At 36.6% G+C, this 16,069-nt stretch overlaps 1 protein-coding gene and 1 long non-coding RNA gene across 6 annotated transcripts in view; one reads left to right on the forward strand and one right to left on the reverse strand.

The window, feature by feature from the left end:
- Window positions 1–16,069, forward strand: part of PHACTR1 (phosphatase and actin regulator 1) — a 670,567-nt gene that overhangs the window by 290,026 nt on the left and 364,472 nt on the right. The window lies entirely within an intron of this gene.
- Window positions 362–16,069, reverse strand: part of LOC103100760 (uncharacterized) — a 16,099-nt gene continuing 391 nt past the window's right edge. The window contains exons 2-4 of the long non-coding RNA XR_465066.3: window positions 15,059–15,709; window positions 2,816–2,923; window positions 362–590 (exon numbers count right to left, since the gene is read on the reverse strand). This is a non-coding gene — a long non-coding RNA (uncharacterized LOC103100760). The remainder of the gene's footprint in view (window positions 591–2,815; window positions 2,924–15,058; window positions 15,710–16,069) is intronic.

Here is a 16,069-nt window from a genome sequence, read left to right on the forward strand (position 1 = left end):
ATGAGCATCAAGCAGTAAGTAGTGGTCAACATAGTAAAAATCTACTCTGGTCTCCTGATTTCTTAGTGTTTTCTTAATACTTTTGCATATCAGTATTATATGCATATCAGTGCATATCAGATATATAGAATATGTATTAAATAAATTTTGAAGACAGACATGAACACAAAATCAGCTCTGCTAAACAATTTTGAATGACACTTGACATTTTGGTTTATTATAAATCTAACAGTCTACCCTCCAACTTAAGTGCTACCTCCAATTTATGAATATGTTTAATATTAACAACTAATTTTTATGCCCTTTTTGAAAGCAAGGTTATGTTGATCTCCTCTAAAGTAATAACTTATCACACAAGATATAGCTTTTCCTTCCTTTATTAAAGTTATACCAGCAAAGTGCAAAACAGACTTCAAGTATTAGCTCAGCAACCTGACATCTGAAATTCAACCTGGCTTACTTCGGAGATACTTGTCACCAGAAGATGGATTCATTAGTTTATATTTGAATTGTAGGATCAAAGGGATGAAAGGTTCCTTAGAGCTCATCTAGTTCAAACCCCTTCACTTAATAGATGAGGAAATGGAGGCCTAGAGAGGTAAAATAATTACAATTAGGTTAAAACTATACACATAGCAAGTAAAAAAACTGATAATACTTATTTTGGTTTTATTGTTATTTTGTTTTACTGTAACAATTCATAAAAACTGTTCATTAAGGCATGGAAAGACTTTGCTCTACCTCTTTGAAAAGTGTGCTCATGCTGATATAAACTCTGATCCTGGCAAATACCATTCTACACTGTGGTGAAAACAGAAAATCATTTGTTGTTCAATCATTTTTCAATAGTGTCTGATTCTTTGTGATTCTATTTGGGGTTTTCTTGGCAAAGATACTGGAATGGTTTAGTTCCTTCCCCAACTCATTTTACAAGGATGGAAACTGAGGCAAAAAGTTAAGTGTCACACAGCTTTTAAATGTCTGAGATGAGACTTCCTGATTCCAAGTCCAGTATTGTATCCATTGTGCCACGTAGATGCTCCAGAGAAATCACAGTAGCTAAGAAATGTAAAACTTTTGAAGGTGATTTTACAACTCTCTTTCCTCATCTTCAAATGAATGCATATCCAAACTAAAGAATTGTCTTCTTTACAAAAACATAATTATATTGATATGGTTATGAATTTTTTTAAAAGAACTCACAGATTTGTGCATTAAGAACCCTTAGTTCTTATGTTTTATTGATTTTCACTATTTCTGAACCCAGTTAAAGTATGTTTTAAAAAATAACTTCCATTGGTATTTTTAAAAACTCTTCAGTCAAGATTTTTGCCTACCTAGGTTGTTGACTTTTCTACACTCAGCATAGAACTGCTTAGATAGTGCTTCTTCATGCTAAATGAACCCAGGCATAGTGGGGAGGTTTAAGTGTAGCCTGTGGCTTCTTTGAAGTTTTGTTCTGTAAGGGTGTGCAGGGACCTGGAAATTTATCATATGTGAAACATCCAGATGTGATACCCTGAATCCTTGATCAAAATTATTCCCTTCACAGATGTGAAACCACCTGTGCCCAATTCAGATGCAATGTACAAAGTTGATCTGTACGTAAATTTCTACCAGGTATAACACCTAGGCCTGCCCTACCTCTAGATACAGTTATTTGAAAGGAGTAGGCAGTGTAGAACATCAACACAAATATACGGATAAATGAATATATGTATATATGTATATATTAAAAATGAAAATTTTGCTTGAAGTGTCTATTCTATTACTGTTGAGTTAAAGGGCAACTTCCAGCATGTCAGGACTAAGTGATAACAAATGAGAGGAGAATGCAAAAATCCTATAAATGAGAACAGGAATAGCTACCTCAGAATATTAATACTTTCTCTTCTATGATTTCTTTTAAGACTTAATCATTATGCTGTTGATGTTTGCACTAGGATGTTGCTTTAGGGTCTATATCCCCAATCATATCCCCCTCGACCCATGTAATCAAGCAGTTGTTTTTCTTTGGATTGTAATACTATTAGAAAGACAAAAAAGACACATATCTTTCCAAATTGGCTTTGTGGGTGCCTATGTTTGTTTCACACTGTATTATGCCCCTACACCAACAAATGTAAATTATAAGTGTCAAGCAGAAGAAGGTACCTAATTACAACAGAGGAGTGGAGAATAAAATGATAAGTCATGAGACAAGGTTGAATCTTGCATGGTTCAGGGTACAAATCTAGAGACAAGGAACTAAACCATTCCAGTATTGCTATATAAGCTTCTGAGTCTTCTGATGGAGGGCAGTGACTGTTTTTCTCTCATTTTAATTTCCAGCACTTAGCACAGTGATTGAACACATAGTGTTTAATGAATTCCTTTATATTCACTTATAGAGAGCAGAAGATATCAAGGGTGAAATATCATATGATTTAAGTTTGGGGAATAAAGATGGCTGTCACATGGTAATGTCCTCTGGTTTAGGTAACCTGGTGGAGTGGATTGAGTATTGGGTTTGGGGTCAAGAAGCCTTGGATTTAAATATTACTTCCAACACTTTCTAGATGAGGGATTCTTACTCATTGTCTAAAATACAGATGAATTGTGATCTGCTTTAGTAGAAGTTTTCACACCCCGTTAAGGGTTCTATATACTTAGAAAATCATAGATCATTTAGTATTCTTCTATATTCACATTTCTGGTTAAGATAATAATAAATATTGTCTCTCTGATTCCATTCCTCTTACTGCCCTCAATATGTGTAATTCCAATCTCAAACAATTTCTTACAATTTATTTTAGTTAGATATGATGCTATTTACATTATTTCCTGGGTGATTAACCCTGTCATAGATCTTTAGTCAGGAGATTTGGTTTTGTGGATAGTAGTTGTAAGGACTTGAACAAATGGCTGCTTTCTATGACATTTCCTGAAGGAGAAAGAAAAGCACAAATGAAATGACATATATGGTATATAGCATATGACTAGAAAGGGAACCCTTTTCACTCATTCCATCTTCCCTTAAAAAGCCATAGTAATCTATCAACCCCAAAACATAGGCTCATTGTCTCTGAAGAGAGAAGAGATCTTGGGGAATTACCCAGCGGACTAGTCTTTTTCATTCCATTCTCCAGTCTCATCCCTATTAACTATGGAGAAGAATATGAGCTATGCTTAGCTAAAGGTAAGGGAAGCTAAGGAATGAGGAGTGATGAGTATTCTGGAAGAAATGTGCAAATGCATTGATCTCCCTGTGGGAGACAAAATATGATATTGGTTTGTCTAGATGACCACTGAGATTCTTTTAAAATCAAAATTCCAGGAGTCCATGAAGTAATACATGTTTGTTAGTTTATTGATATACAGGTTGTCCCTGTTTGAGCTAAAGTACATTCTTTCCAGACGGTTCTGACTACCCATTAACTATATGTATTGACCACTTGTATTCTATTGCCTGATTGAAATCCAGTGTTCAGAGCAAGGGAAGAGATAACTACAACTTGGCCTTAATGAGAACACATCTATCTAGTGGATTGTGTCCAATTCTGGGTGGTACATTTTATTATTTGTTTTATTTTTTAAACCCTTACCTTCTGTTAATATGAATTCTAAGATAGAAGAGCAGTAAGGACTAAGCAATGAGGGTTAAGTGACTTAGTCAGAATCACATAGCTATGAAGTATTTGTGGCCAAATTTGAACCCAGGTCCTCTCATCTCCAAGCCTGGCTCTAGGAGCTAGGCGGCAAATTTTAGAAATCACACACACACACACACACACAAACACACATCAACACACAGAGGAAGATAACTAAACTGTCAAGAACACTTGAAACCATGATTTAAACTAAAGGTATTTATACTAGAAAAAACGTAGTCATGACATGATCACCATCTTCAAATATCTAAAGGATTGTCATGAAGAAAGGGATTCTGTTATAGAAGAAAAATAAGAACATGATAAGAAAGCACAGAGTGGTGAATTTCAATTTGATAGATGGAAATTGATTAATTAAGTAAAGAAACACTTTCTAAATATTAAAGTTGTTTACAGTGGTCAGGGCTGCTGCTATAAGTAATGAGTTTCCTATTAACTAAAGGTATTCAAATAAAAACTAGATAATCACAATGTCTAGCATGTAGGAGGGACTTAATAAATCCTGTACAATTGAAATCTCAAGGATATTGTTGAGGAAATTTATTTTAGGATTCCTAGTTTTCATCTGCTTTCTTAAAAAATTCAGGAGTATACACCCTAGAACAATAATGGCAAATCTTTTAGATCCTAAGTGCCTAAAGTGCACCTTCACACTGCATGTGAGCCACCCCTTTACCTTGGACAGGGAAGGGAGGAAGTGCTCCCATTGTGCTACTGGGCAGAGGGGAGGGTGATATGAGAAATGTCCTTGGGAGCACATGGAGAAGGGGAATGGAGCAACCGCCTCTGGTACACTCCAGTTCATGTGTCATAGGTTTGCCAACACGGATCTAGGATCTAAGGATTCTGATTTTAAGATGACTCATCATTATGAATGTGATTACAAAACAACTATGGGGATTAAAGTGATTTCCTTGTCACAGTAGGCAACTATGTGGTTAAGTAAATAGAGAACCAGACATGGAGACAGAAGGAGCTGGGTTCAAATTTGACCTCTAATACTTCCTAGCTATGACTCTGGGCAAGTCACTTATCCCCTGTTTCCTAGATCTTACTACTCTTATGCCTTGGAAATAATACATAGTATTGATTCTAAGATAGAAGTTAAGGGTTTATTAAAAATAAAAGAAAATTATGGCAATCTATTAAGTCCCTATCTGAATATGATGTCTGGTCCCCAGAGGAATCACAATAGAATATAAGATTCTTGAGGACAGGAACTATTTTGCTTTTGCCTGTGTATCCCCAGAACCAAGCAATTAATAGTCACTTAAGTTTATGATAATATATTGATTGATTAGTTATTGGTTGGAACAATTAAGATCCCTTCCTGTGTAAAATAAAGAGAAAGCTAGACTTGTTTGGATACCACCACTTGGCCGGAAATGAATACACAAAAATTATGACCCAGGTATTTGGAAACAAATAAGCTCAATATTTGCAGCAGATAGTGTAACTAACCATGTCTCTCTGAATGGATTGTTATATTGTGACAGCACTTCCCTTGAGTGCATGTTAAGAATTCTACTCTATTATTATCATTAGCCTAGAGAAGATAGGAGATCTGTACCATGGGTATTCATCAAAGGTGCCCAATGCATTGAGCTTTTCTTTGAAGCAAATGACCCAAATAGCATGAGTTAAATAAATAGTGGTAGTGTATTTTTGGAAATCCACAAGACACTTTGGTTTTATCTCAAACAACTAGAAAATAAAAGCTCTCATTCATCAATTGTCAAATACTAAATAATTTAAATGACTTAGAATGACTGATAATTGGATAATTGTTTCCCATCTAAACAAAACATTCTGGATTGTACCTTTCTTTTGCTAAGAATGAAGTCAATTTTACATGTGGCATGCTATATTATCCTCTAAAATATAAACATATATACATATATATGTATATGTATAGGTGGAAGTCTAGTTTTAAGGACAAGGGGTAATAATTACACTTGACTTTAATGAGATCACATCTAGTGAGTTGTTTAGTTCTCAGTGGCACATTTTAGATGGGACCAATCAATGCCAAGTGTATATTCAAAGTAACATAACCAAGTTGTCAAAGGTACTTAGAACCATGATTTAAACTGGAAGTATTTAGCCTAGAAAAAACTTAGGAAGGGCAGAGTCATCAAATTCAGGTATCTAAATATTACCACGAAGAAGAGAATTAGAATTATTCTGCTTTACCTTAGAGAAGAGGAATATGCAAATAAAAATATACATTTATAGAGACACACATAATTCTCTCTACTAGATGGTAATATATATATATATGTATGTATACATACAAACACATATACATCAATTTTCAATATTCATCAGTTTAACTTTCATGACTTCAAGCACTCTCATCATTTTTTTAGTAACCTAATTTTCATTCTTGGTTGGCAACCTAGCATATTCATGTAGAAAAGGAGAAGTGTGCTTTCACAGCTAAGTGAGCATCCTGACTCCTGCCACACCAGGTCATTCTGGCCTAGACATAGGACAGGACTCACCCCAAGACATGTACTTTTGATTAGGGAACAGTCCGACCACAGAGCCAAGAGGAAGATTAGAGATGGCAGATTGCCCCTTTTCCTTTCTACCTCTGGGTTCTTCTGACCTTGCTGTCCCTCCTAGCTCTGTCCAGTCTTGCCTCTCCTCTCTCCCCTGCATTTTATGGGTTATTTCATGGTCATTGTCTCAGGAAAAGTGCATATTATCAGAATTATTGTTTTCTTATAAAAAGTATATGAAGAAAAATATATTTTCAGCAATCTTTAGTGAACATTTATAGTTTTGATGGTTGCAGAAACTTTACCCCCTACTTAGCATAGGTTCAGTGTATCAACATTCTCACCATCTTCTAAGAACATAATCTCTGCAATAATTTAGAATTAATTAAATAGACATAGATTGAGATATGTAAGATATTTTCTTCACTATAGGATAATGTATATGTGTAAATATAGAAATAATTTTCTTCACTAGATTATGGATTGAAAAGATAAATATATATATATACATATATATATATATATAATTGTGCATGGTATCTATATGTCACAATGTAAGCAAAGCTACTGACAAGATCATATTCAAATGTTTGTTATCTAATCCTTTGACAACAAAGTGATACAAAGCTTTTGTTTTCCTGTCATTTGTCATATGCTTAAAAAGGGAATTTTTGCTTTAACCATTTTTGAGTTCCTGAATCTTCCTCTTTTTTTTTTTTTGGTGGTCTCAATCAAAAGAGAATCATAGGAAGATGGGGAAAGTATTGGGTTTGGAGTCCAAAGACATATTCATATTTTGCCACTCTGCCATTTACTACATATACACCTTTTTCTTACTTCAATTTCTTTATCTATAAAATGAGAGGAATTGGGGCTAGGTGACTTCTCATATCCCTCCAACTCTTACATCTATGATCCTTTGATTACCTCCTATGATCCTTGGATTATGCATTTTTTTCTTTATATCCTTGGCGTCCAGAACACTGTCTGGCACAATAGTAGATCATTTCTTAAATGCTTGTCACTTAATTGATCTCACTGAAAGTTGAAGGTGTTAAGTTAGTAACAGACAATTGAGATTGTCTTGGGCAACCAGGCTTTTCTAGAGCACCAGCATATGATATGGGTGCTTCCCCCAGTTTCAGTTCTCAGCCCACCATTCTCAAGACTTGTACTATTCCATCAACCTTGTACTACAGTCACTATCATTCCATCACTCCCTCACTAAGCTCTGAGCTTCTACCCTCTCTCAGGGTACAGTTACACGCATCTTCAAAACCTGACTACTCCTACTATCATGTTTTATGTTTGTTCTCTCCACACCTCCATTCCCCCAATGCCCCAACTCTGTCATCTGATGGACTTTCCTCCAGCCATACTGTATCTAATTTGGAAGAGCTGTTCATTGTACTCTCTCTCTATTTCTGTCTCTCTTTGTGTCCATCTGCCTGTCTGTGTCTCTATGCCTCCCTTTGTCTCTCTGTCTCTGTCTGTCTCTGTCTCTCCCTCATCCCTTCCCTCTCTTCCTCCCTTCCTCCATCTCTCTGTCTCTCTGTCTCTGACTCTCTCTCTCTGTCTCTATCTCTGTCTCTGTCTCTGTCTCTCTCTGTCTCTCTCTGTCTGTCTCTGTCTCTCTACCTCTGTCTCTGTCTCTGTCTCTCTGTCTCTGTCTCTGTCTCTCTCTCTCTCTGTCTCTCTGTCTCTCTGTCTCTCTGTCTCTCTCTGTCTCTCTCTCTCTCTCTCTCTCTCTCTCTCTCTCTCTCTCTCTCTCTCTCTCACACACACCCACACACACACACACACACACACACAAATTTGTGCCAGGATGCATTTTTACTAGTTAGGTCTATAGTAGCAGAGGCAAGTTTCTATTGTTTCCTATAGAGAGCTGTAGGAGTTTTGGAGGGTGGGAATTTTGATAACTCTTAATTTACTCAGCATTGCAATTTAGGATGAATTTTAAGTCTATGTGTGTTATCGTTGCTATTATTGTTGCTTTAGGAAAATAGTGAGGCTTGTTTGTTTATTTTCAGGACTAAGGTAACTGACTATATCTTCATAGGAAACCCTCATTCTCTTTATCATTAGTAATCATACTAATAACATATTGATATAGCAAACTGCTAACCCTTAAAACAAACCTCATCTGGCAGATGGTACAAGCCATATTACCCTCATTTCATTTATGAGAAAGCTGAGGTTCAGAGGTAAAAAGATTTCTTCAAAGTCAGATGGCTAGTAAGTATTCAGGGCTTAGATTTGAAATCAGGGAGCAGCTAGGTTACTCAGTAGATAGAGAGTCCTAGAGACAGAAAGTCCTGGGTTCAAATCTGGTTCCAGATATGTGACCTGGCCAAGTCACTTAGTCCCATTGCCCAGTCCTTACCCATCTATTTTGGATTTATTAGTAAGACAGAAAGTAAGGAATTTAAAAAAATTTGAATCCAGATATTCTAGCTCCAAGTCTAGTACCTTTTCTGCCATTCCTGTATATGTACTCTGCTTGAGAATTGGCAAGGTCTGCAGGTTCAAATCCTAGCTCTGTCACTTACCATCTGTGTGGGCAAGTCACTTAATCTCTCTAGGCCTGAGTTCCCTCACCTGTCAAATACAAATTTTGGTTCTCTGAGGTCCCCAGGATCCTCTGAATCTATCTCTTGATTTTTTTTAGCAGATTTCCTTTCTCCTATCATTTGAAACCTTGGAGCAGGCCAAAGATTGACTAGACTAGAGGCATTCTTCCAGTTATTTATATACCTTTATGAAATCTTTCCTTAGTCATCATTTTCAATTGTCAGAGTTTCCAAGGAGAATTGGAATCTGCCCACACTGATCTCTTTAAAAATAAACTTGTGCAGCAGTGTTCATAGCTCCACCTACTCCCCCTCCCCCTTTTGAACAGTCTATGAGTTGTGCAGACATCCAGGAATGTACTTTTATCCTGTTTGACAGGTCAGGTTCAGCAGGGATTCACCAGGTTCAAAGAGAAAGAAGTTTATTTCAAATAATTGGGCAGTGTAGTAGAGAACATACTGGGAAAAGAGGTCAGAAGAGGAAAGAGACTCAGAAGGGTTTGACTAAGATGGAAGGGCATAGCAGTATGAGAAGTATGAGGAAAGGCAAGAGCTTGTCCCCAATAGATAACAACTCTGAATCATTTGGGTTAGGAGGGCAGTAGGGACAGATTTGATAGCTATGGATCTACAATAGGATCCACTGGTTAGAGTCTCTATTTTCTAGGATCCTGTGATTATTTGAAGGCAATGACACCCAGGAGCTGAAGATGGAACTGAAAGAGAATCCAAGCTATAGTTTTCATCTCCAAGTATCAGCATGAGCATGTTTGGATACCAAGATGGAGGGCTGTGAGGCACACCCAAAAGATATCCCACTTTTTCATCATATTCTTGGCTATATCAGGTCTAATGTTTGAGGGCCTGATTGCTCTGGTTTCATTATGGTATCTAAGGCCCAAGTCAGAGCAATATTAGAATTTTGCCCAACGCCCCAGTCTTCTCTGTTTCCAGACATGATTGTCAGTCAAAATCTTTTTGGAGATTGATGTTGTGGTCAAATATGTTAACTATCCTACTCAGCTTCATCTTATTAATTTTTAAACCCTTATCTCCTGTCTTAGAATTAATACAATGTATTGATTCCAAGCAAAAAAGCAGTAAGAGGTAGGCAATGGGATTGAGTGACTTGCCCAAGGTGACACAACTGGGAAGTATCTGAGATCGTATTTAAACCCTAGACTTCCCCCTCTGGCCCCGACTCTCATTCCCTTGAGCAAACTAGCTGCCTCCTAGTTTCACGCTATTCAAAAAAATGATCCGTCATATCATTGACTGACTACCATTGATCCCACCAACTAATTATTCTTTAATGCTAATGCTTCAGCCATTTCCAAATCTAACTAACCATACCTTACCTACATCCCTCCATTATAAGGATATAATGAAAGTTTTTACTTCAATACTTTACTGAAATTCCAGGTATTTTATATCTATGGTAACCATGTCAAAAAAATCAAATTACATAGGGAAGCTAGGTGGCACAGACACTTCCTAGCTGTGTGATCCTGGGAAAATCACTTAACCCCAGTTGCCAGTCCTTATCACTCTTCTGCCTTGGAAGCAGTACACAGTATTGATTCTAAGACAAAAGGCAAAAGTTTAAAACAAAAAGCAAATTACTGTTATACCTTCCACATTTCAGGAGTTAGGGGCATAGTGCTCCCACAGTCTGGAAAATCTGTATACCAGAGAAGTTCAATTTTTTCTTTTCTTTTTTGGAGTATTTATAGTGTGTTACTGTAAAATCTGGGTTAAGTATTTGGTCATAGGCTATATGTAGGTCAATGTTACTAAATCTTTACATTTCTAGCCCTTGTGTGTCATCTGCTGACTTTCACATTCTTTTTGAAAACTTTAACTTTTTATTCATTTGAACATTACAAAAGAAATTATGTTTACTTATGGTATTCAAAGATAAACTATACTGATATTATATAATATCGTGCATATATTTTATGCATTTATGAGGTTCTAAACAACTTCTGTATCATCTGCTGGCTTTTGCAGGTTCCACAACTTCCTCAAAACTTCCCAAAAGTTCTGATTTAATTTTTCATGCCAGCTCACAATATATTAAAACCACCATGGGGAAAGTCATGATGGGAAAGGGATATCTGTAGTTTAATCTGAACAGTGAAAGTCGTTTCCTATTCAAGGTTTTTATGAACCATCCATCCCTTCTGTTATGTATTCTAGAGTTGTGCTAGGAACCAAAGTTAAACACATCTGTGTATCATTTAAAGGATACATCTTCTCACCCATTTCAATAACTTTGCTAACATTTGCTTGTCCCCATTGTGGTGGCACCTCCCCTATTTCCTCATAATACTCAAACAATACCAGCAGGCTATCAGTTCTTTCAGGATCCTTCCATATGCTCCAACTAAGCCTGAAGAATCAAACTTCTTGAGAACAGTGAAGTTTTCTCTTGAAATTTTATTTCTCTTGGTTTTTGAATTATCTGTTAAATATTTCTGCTCTACCCTTCCCAGACTGAAAATTGTTGTTCTTGGTGGAGAAAACAGAAAAAATAATAACAGCTGAATAGTAGTTCTCTCTCTTTCATCCATTTTGTCATCCCATCCACCCCCCTTTTTGTTCTTCACTATTCTACTAACATAGCTACTTTAAAAATTCCCTTTTGTTGTCCTTAGCATTCATTGTAAGGCTCAGTTGATTCCAGACTTTCATGTTTCTAGCATTATTTTTAAAGAACTGTACTTTTTAAAAAAATTACTCTGAGTTACCTCTCTGGTTCCATTTACTGTAAGTGTCTTTTAAAAATCTGAGTAGGTCAGTGGTTACTGTAGAGCTGAATTGATCTCTTTATGATATAATCCATTTCTTTTTTCATGGTAATAATATATTATTACTACTAATAATAACCCCTATCTCAAGAGTTTAAGCTTTACAAAATGCTTTACATATCATTATCTCATTTGATCTTCACAACATCATGAGGTAGGGGTTATTACTTTATTATTATTATTAATTTTCTTTTGTTATTTGTTTTCCCATTTTATGGATGAAGAAACTGAGGGTAAGGGAAACTAAATGACTCACCAAAAGTCACATAGCTAAGTGTCTGAGGCAAGATTTAAATTTGTCTTCCTGACTCCAAGTCTAATATTCTCTTCATTTCACTACATAACTATCTACTGTCTCCTAAGAACTTTTTTTGTAATATCATGGCACATTCTTGAAAAACCTTCCCCTATTGCATCTTAAGCTACTGGATCTCACCTCTCTCTTCCCACCTCTTTCAAACTCTATAATCAACGACTGCCAACCCCTATTAAATTCATTAGTCCTTATGTCCCTAGGACCCAGAAAATCTCCTGGAACATTACTGGAATTTAAGAAATAAGCAATTAAATCTATTGTGTACATCAGGCTGTGTCCCCTTCTTCCTTATCCATCAAAAAACAAGGTTGTGGGCAGCTAGATAGCTAAATAGTTAGAGAGCCAGGCCTAGAGAGGGGAGGTCTTGAGTTCAAATTTGACCTCAGACACTTCTGAACTGTGTGATCCTTGGCAAATCACTTAATGCCAATTGCTTAGTCCTTAGTATTCTTCCTAAGAACCCATATATACTACTGATTCTAAGATGGACTGTAAGGATTTAAAAAGAAAAAGTAAGGTGGCATAGTCATTTCCTCTAAGTTTTCATTTCTATTTAAGCAAACTTCTTCCTCATTAGCCAGCTTTTTCAAGAATTATATTATTATAGAATCAAGTCCAAAATGTATCATCTCTCTATTTTTAGCAAAGAATGATCTCCAACAGCTATCTGGATACTTGAGGTCTCCCATTGGTACCAGAGTATGTATTTGTACCATTTTTGTGATCTGATTCAAGAATTCTCCTTTTTCTTCCTTCTTGACAAATAGTCCACAGGAGACTCCATCAAAATACTCCTTCTATTTCTCCCTCCATTTTTCCTCATCCAAATTACCACCACTATGCTTCTTTCTCTTTATATAATTAACCACTTAAATATATCTTATTGATAAAACACTAATCTACAGCTTCCTTCCTCTAACCATTGTGTAAGATAGAGACTACCATTGCTATATTCCAGTAAAGATTTACTTTTGAAGAAACTTCAAGCATGCCCAGTAAATTAAATGAACTTCTTAAAATTGAAATCTTGAGTGGCATGGAGTCCACAGTCCACACTTATAGCTCCACCATAAAGCAGGCTTTCCTCCTAGATGAAGATGGCAAGACAGCAGAGCAGCATTATGTCCATTTTTGTTCTAGTGATAAAAAAAAATCTGGCTATGCCCCAATTCAGGGGGGAGGGGTTGGAGAAGAGGGGGATGCAGGATTAATCTCTGGAGAGGAGTACCAGGGAAGTTTGTGATTAGATATGTTCTACCATGGAACTCTACCCTGTGGCAATTAGTGAACAGGTCACCTTCCTCTTGTATTGAATCTCTGTGTTTCCCTCTGGGCCAGCATCTTGGGTTTTGAAGGAAGTTGGGTCTGGTCCTTCATGTCCAAGAGAAGGTAATGCTCCATTGGCAGCCCTCTACTTATTTCATTTTTGTCCTTGTATCCCTAGCACCCAGATAAGCTCCTGGTACTTTGCTGGAATTTAAGAAATGCTTGCTCTTTATTTATTCCATGATTTTTTCTCTAGTGTAAGAGATATATATCTTCTTTCACAACATGATGAACATGGAAACAAATATTGTATAATAATACATGTACAACATATATCCTATTACCTGCCCTCTTGAATAGGAAGGTACAGGGTAGGAGGGAGGGAGAGAACATCAATCATAAAATTTCAGAAAATGATTATTAAAAATTTTATCAATGTGTTAAAATAACTGTAAAATTCTTGTTGAATAATTGATTATCTGTGTAGATCTGCTTGAGAACTTGAGAATGAAATGACTTGGAGGATAGTCATGGGTGATAATTTAATAGGGTTTGGCATTCATTGAGTATAGAGCTGACCTCCAAAAAGTCAGGAGAGGTTTTGTTTTGTTTTTTTTCTGATAATGCAATTAGTCAATCAATCTGCATTTATTGGGTGCCTACTAGGTACTGGGCAATGTGCTAGAACCTGAAACTGGGAACTCCCAGGTCCAGAAGGCATGATTAAAAATATTTAAATCTTTTTATGATGAATTTAACAATATTATCAAACTCAAACATTTCAACATAAAAGAATTAGAAATAGGATTTCATAAGAAATTTTGACCTATTGGTACATAGTTTTTACAAGCATGTATTAAATTTAATAATGTCCTGGAATTTTCTGTTTAGTCAGGCAAGAGGAAACCACAATGTCCCTAAAAAATAAGGAAGGAAGGAGAATTATGCACATGGACCCAGACTGGATCATTACTCAGGTCTGGGCATCAAGGAAAGGGGTCTTGTTATTTTATATGCTCAGGTTATATGATTGGAAACATATGATTGGACACATACAGATATGGAGAGTTACATGATTGGATGAAAAAGAAGAGAGCCCAGCATCATGTTACAGCATTGTTCAAGGGGGTGGGGGAGGACAGGCTTGTATAGTCCTTAGTATGGTACAGAGAGTATAAATGCAGAACACAATTCCATCATGGATTTGTCAGGTCACAAGCATGGGAAGTAACAGTGCCCTATGATGTGGAACTACTTGCTCTGTTCTAGAGTTCCAGCAGGTCATCCTGTTTGTAGCAAGCTTCTGGGTGTGTCAGCCTTGCAAAGCTAGTCCTTAGAGCATAAGGGAGTCCCTAAAGGGGGAGATCTGAGAATTTTCTACTACAACAAAGCAGTTGTAAAATTAGTCTATTTGTATGAGCCATTCCTGCAATACTTTTTGTTTTCTTCTGAACATTGTGAAAAATATTTTAATGGTGCTCTTTTTTCCCCCATTTCTATCACTACCCACCAAACTTGCCTTTTCCCTGCTAAATAAAATCGTCCCTTTTAACAAATAAGCCAAAAGCATTGACCATGGCTGAAGTTGCTTGTGTTATTTCTCTCTCATTTATTAACCCTTACCTTCCATCTCTGAATCAATATTAAGCATCAGTTCCAAGACAGAAGAGCACTAAGGATGAGGCAACTGGGATTAAGTAATTTGCCTGAGGTTACACAGCTTGGAAGTATCTGAGACTAGATTTGAACCCAGTGCCATCTATATATCCAGGCCTGGCTTCCTATCCACTGAGATGCCCAGCTGCCCCATCTATGTTGTTTATATCTTAATGCTGATACTGCCTGATATGGGGGAGTGTATGATATAATAATATGCTTTCCCAGGGTCCTAGCTGCATATAACTGGCTAAGTAGCCCCAAAGTTTACTAAGATGCTTACCAGACAAATAACAATGGGAACCCAAATTCTGTAGCTTTAAATCCTACTTTGATGATGCACTTTTGTGCAAACTTCCATTTGATTTACTTCATCTTTATGCATTGGTTCAGCCTTTTGGAAAATGATGATAACACTGGACTTTTCACCAGGCTGATGCAGAGGTTTTGTGCTTGCCAAAAGCACAGTCTATCTGGGTAAAGTTGCTGGGTAAATGTAGCAGCTGTTAAATATCAGTTTGTTTTTTCAAAGTAGTCAAGAAAAGCTGCTAAATTCAATAAGAAGTTGAACAAAAAAAAGCAAATGTAAGGGGAGGTTTTTATGGAGCTCAACCAAATATCTTTCCATTATTGTATGCCTCAGTACTTCCTGGTTTCTTCCATGAAAGAATCTAGAGGGTTTCAGTTGAAAACAATATCTTCCCTCTCTGACTGCTGGCATTCTGAGAAAACTCAGTCTTGGAAAATTTCTGTTATAGTGAATTGGTGATGTCGCCTAGGACAACCACAATCAGGCGGTAGCTGATAGTCATCTCTACTGTAGGCATCTAGGTGGCCCAGTGGATGGAGTATTGGATGCAGGGTCAAGATGGCCCAAATCTGAGGCACTGGCTATGACTCTGAGCATACTTCTTATCAGAGACAGTTTCCTCATCTGTAAAATAGAGACAATATTCCTTCCTTACAGGGTGTTGTAAGCATCTACTTTAACAACATGTATAAAGTGGTTTATAAACCTTAAAGTACTATATAAATGCTAGTTATTAATATTATTAATAACTTTAGTAATCTGCTGTCACTATTCAAGGAACTAAGAGTGAGCTTTTCCCTCTATCTAATGTAATTTTAGATTGGCTCTGTTAGTCTATATTTATCCCAATTCATGCCCAATCGGTTGGCATATGAAGCTACATTATTAGGGGATGAAAATTACATATAGGTAGCTACTTTACTGGCACACAGCATAAGTACTAAGCCCAACTTGAGTCTATATGCATAGTCTTAATTTGAAATC

Source organism: Monodelphis domestica, chromosome 3 (genome assembly GCF_027887165.1).
Source record: "Monodelphis domestica isolate mMonDom1 chromosome 3, mMonDom1.pri, whole genome shotgun sequence".
Taxonomy (NCBI): Eukaryota; Metazoa; Chordata; class Mammalia; order Didelphimorphia; family Didelphidae; genus Monodelphis; species Monodelphis domestica.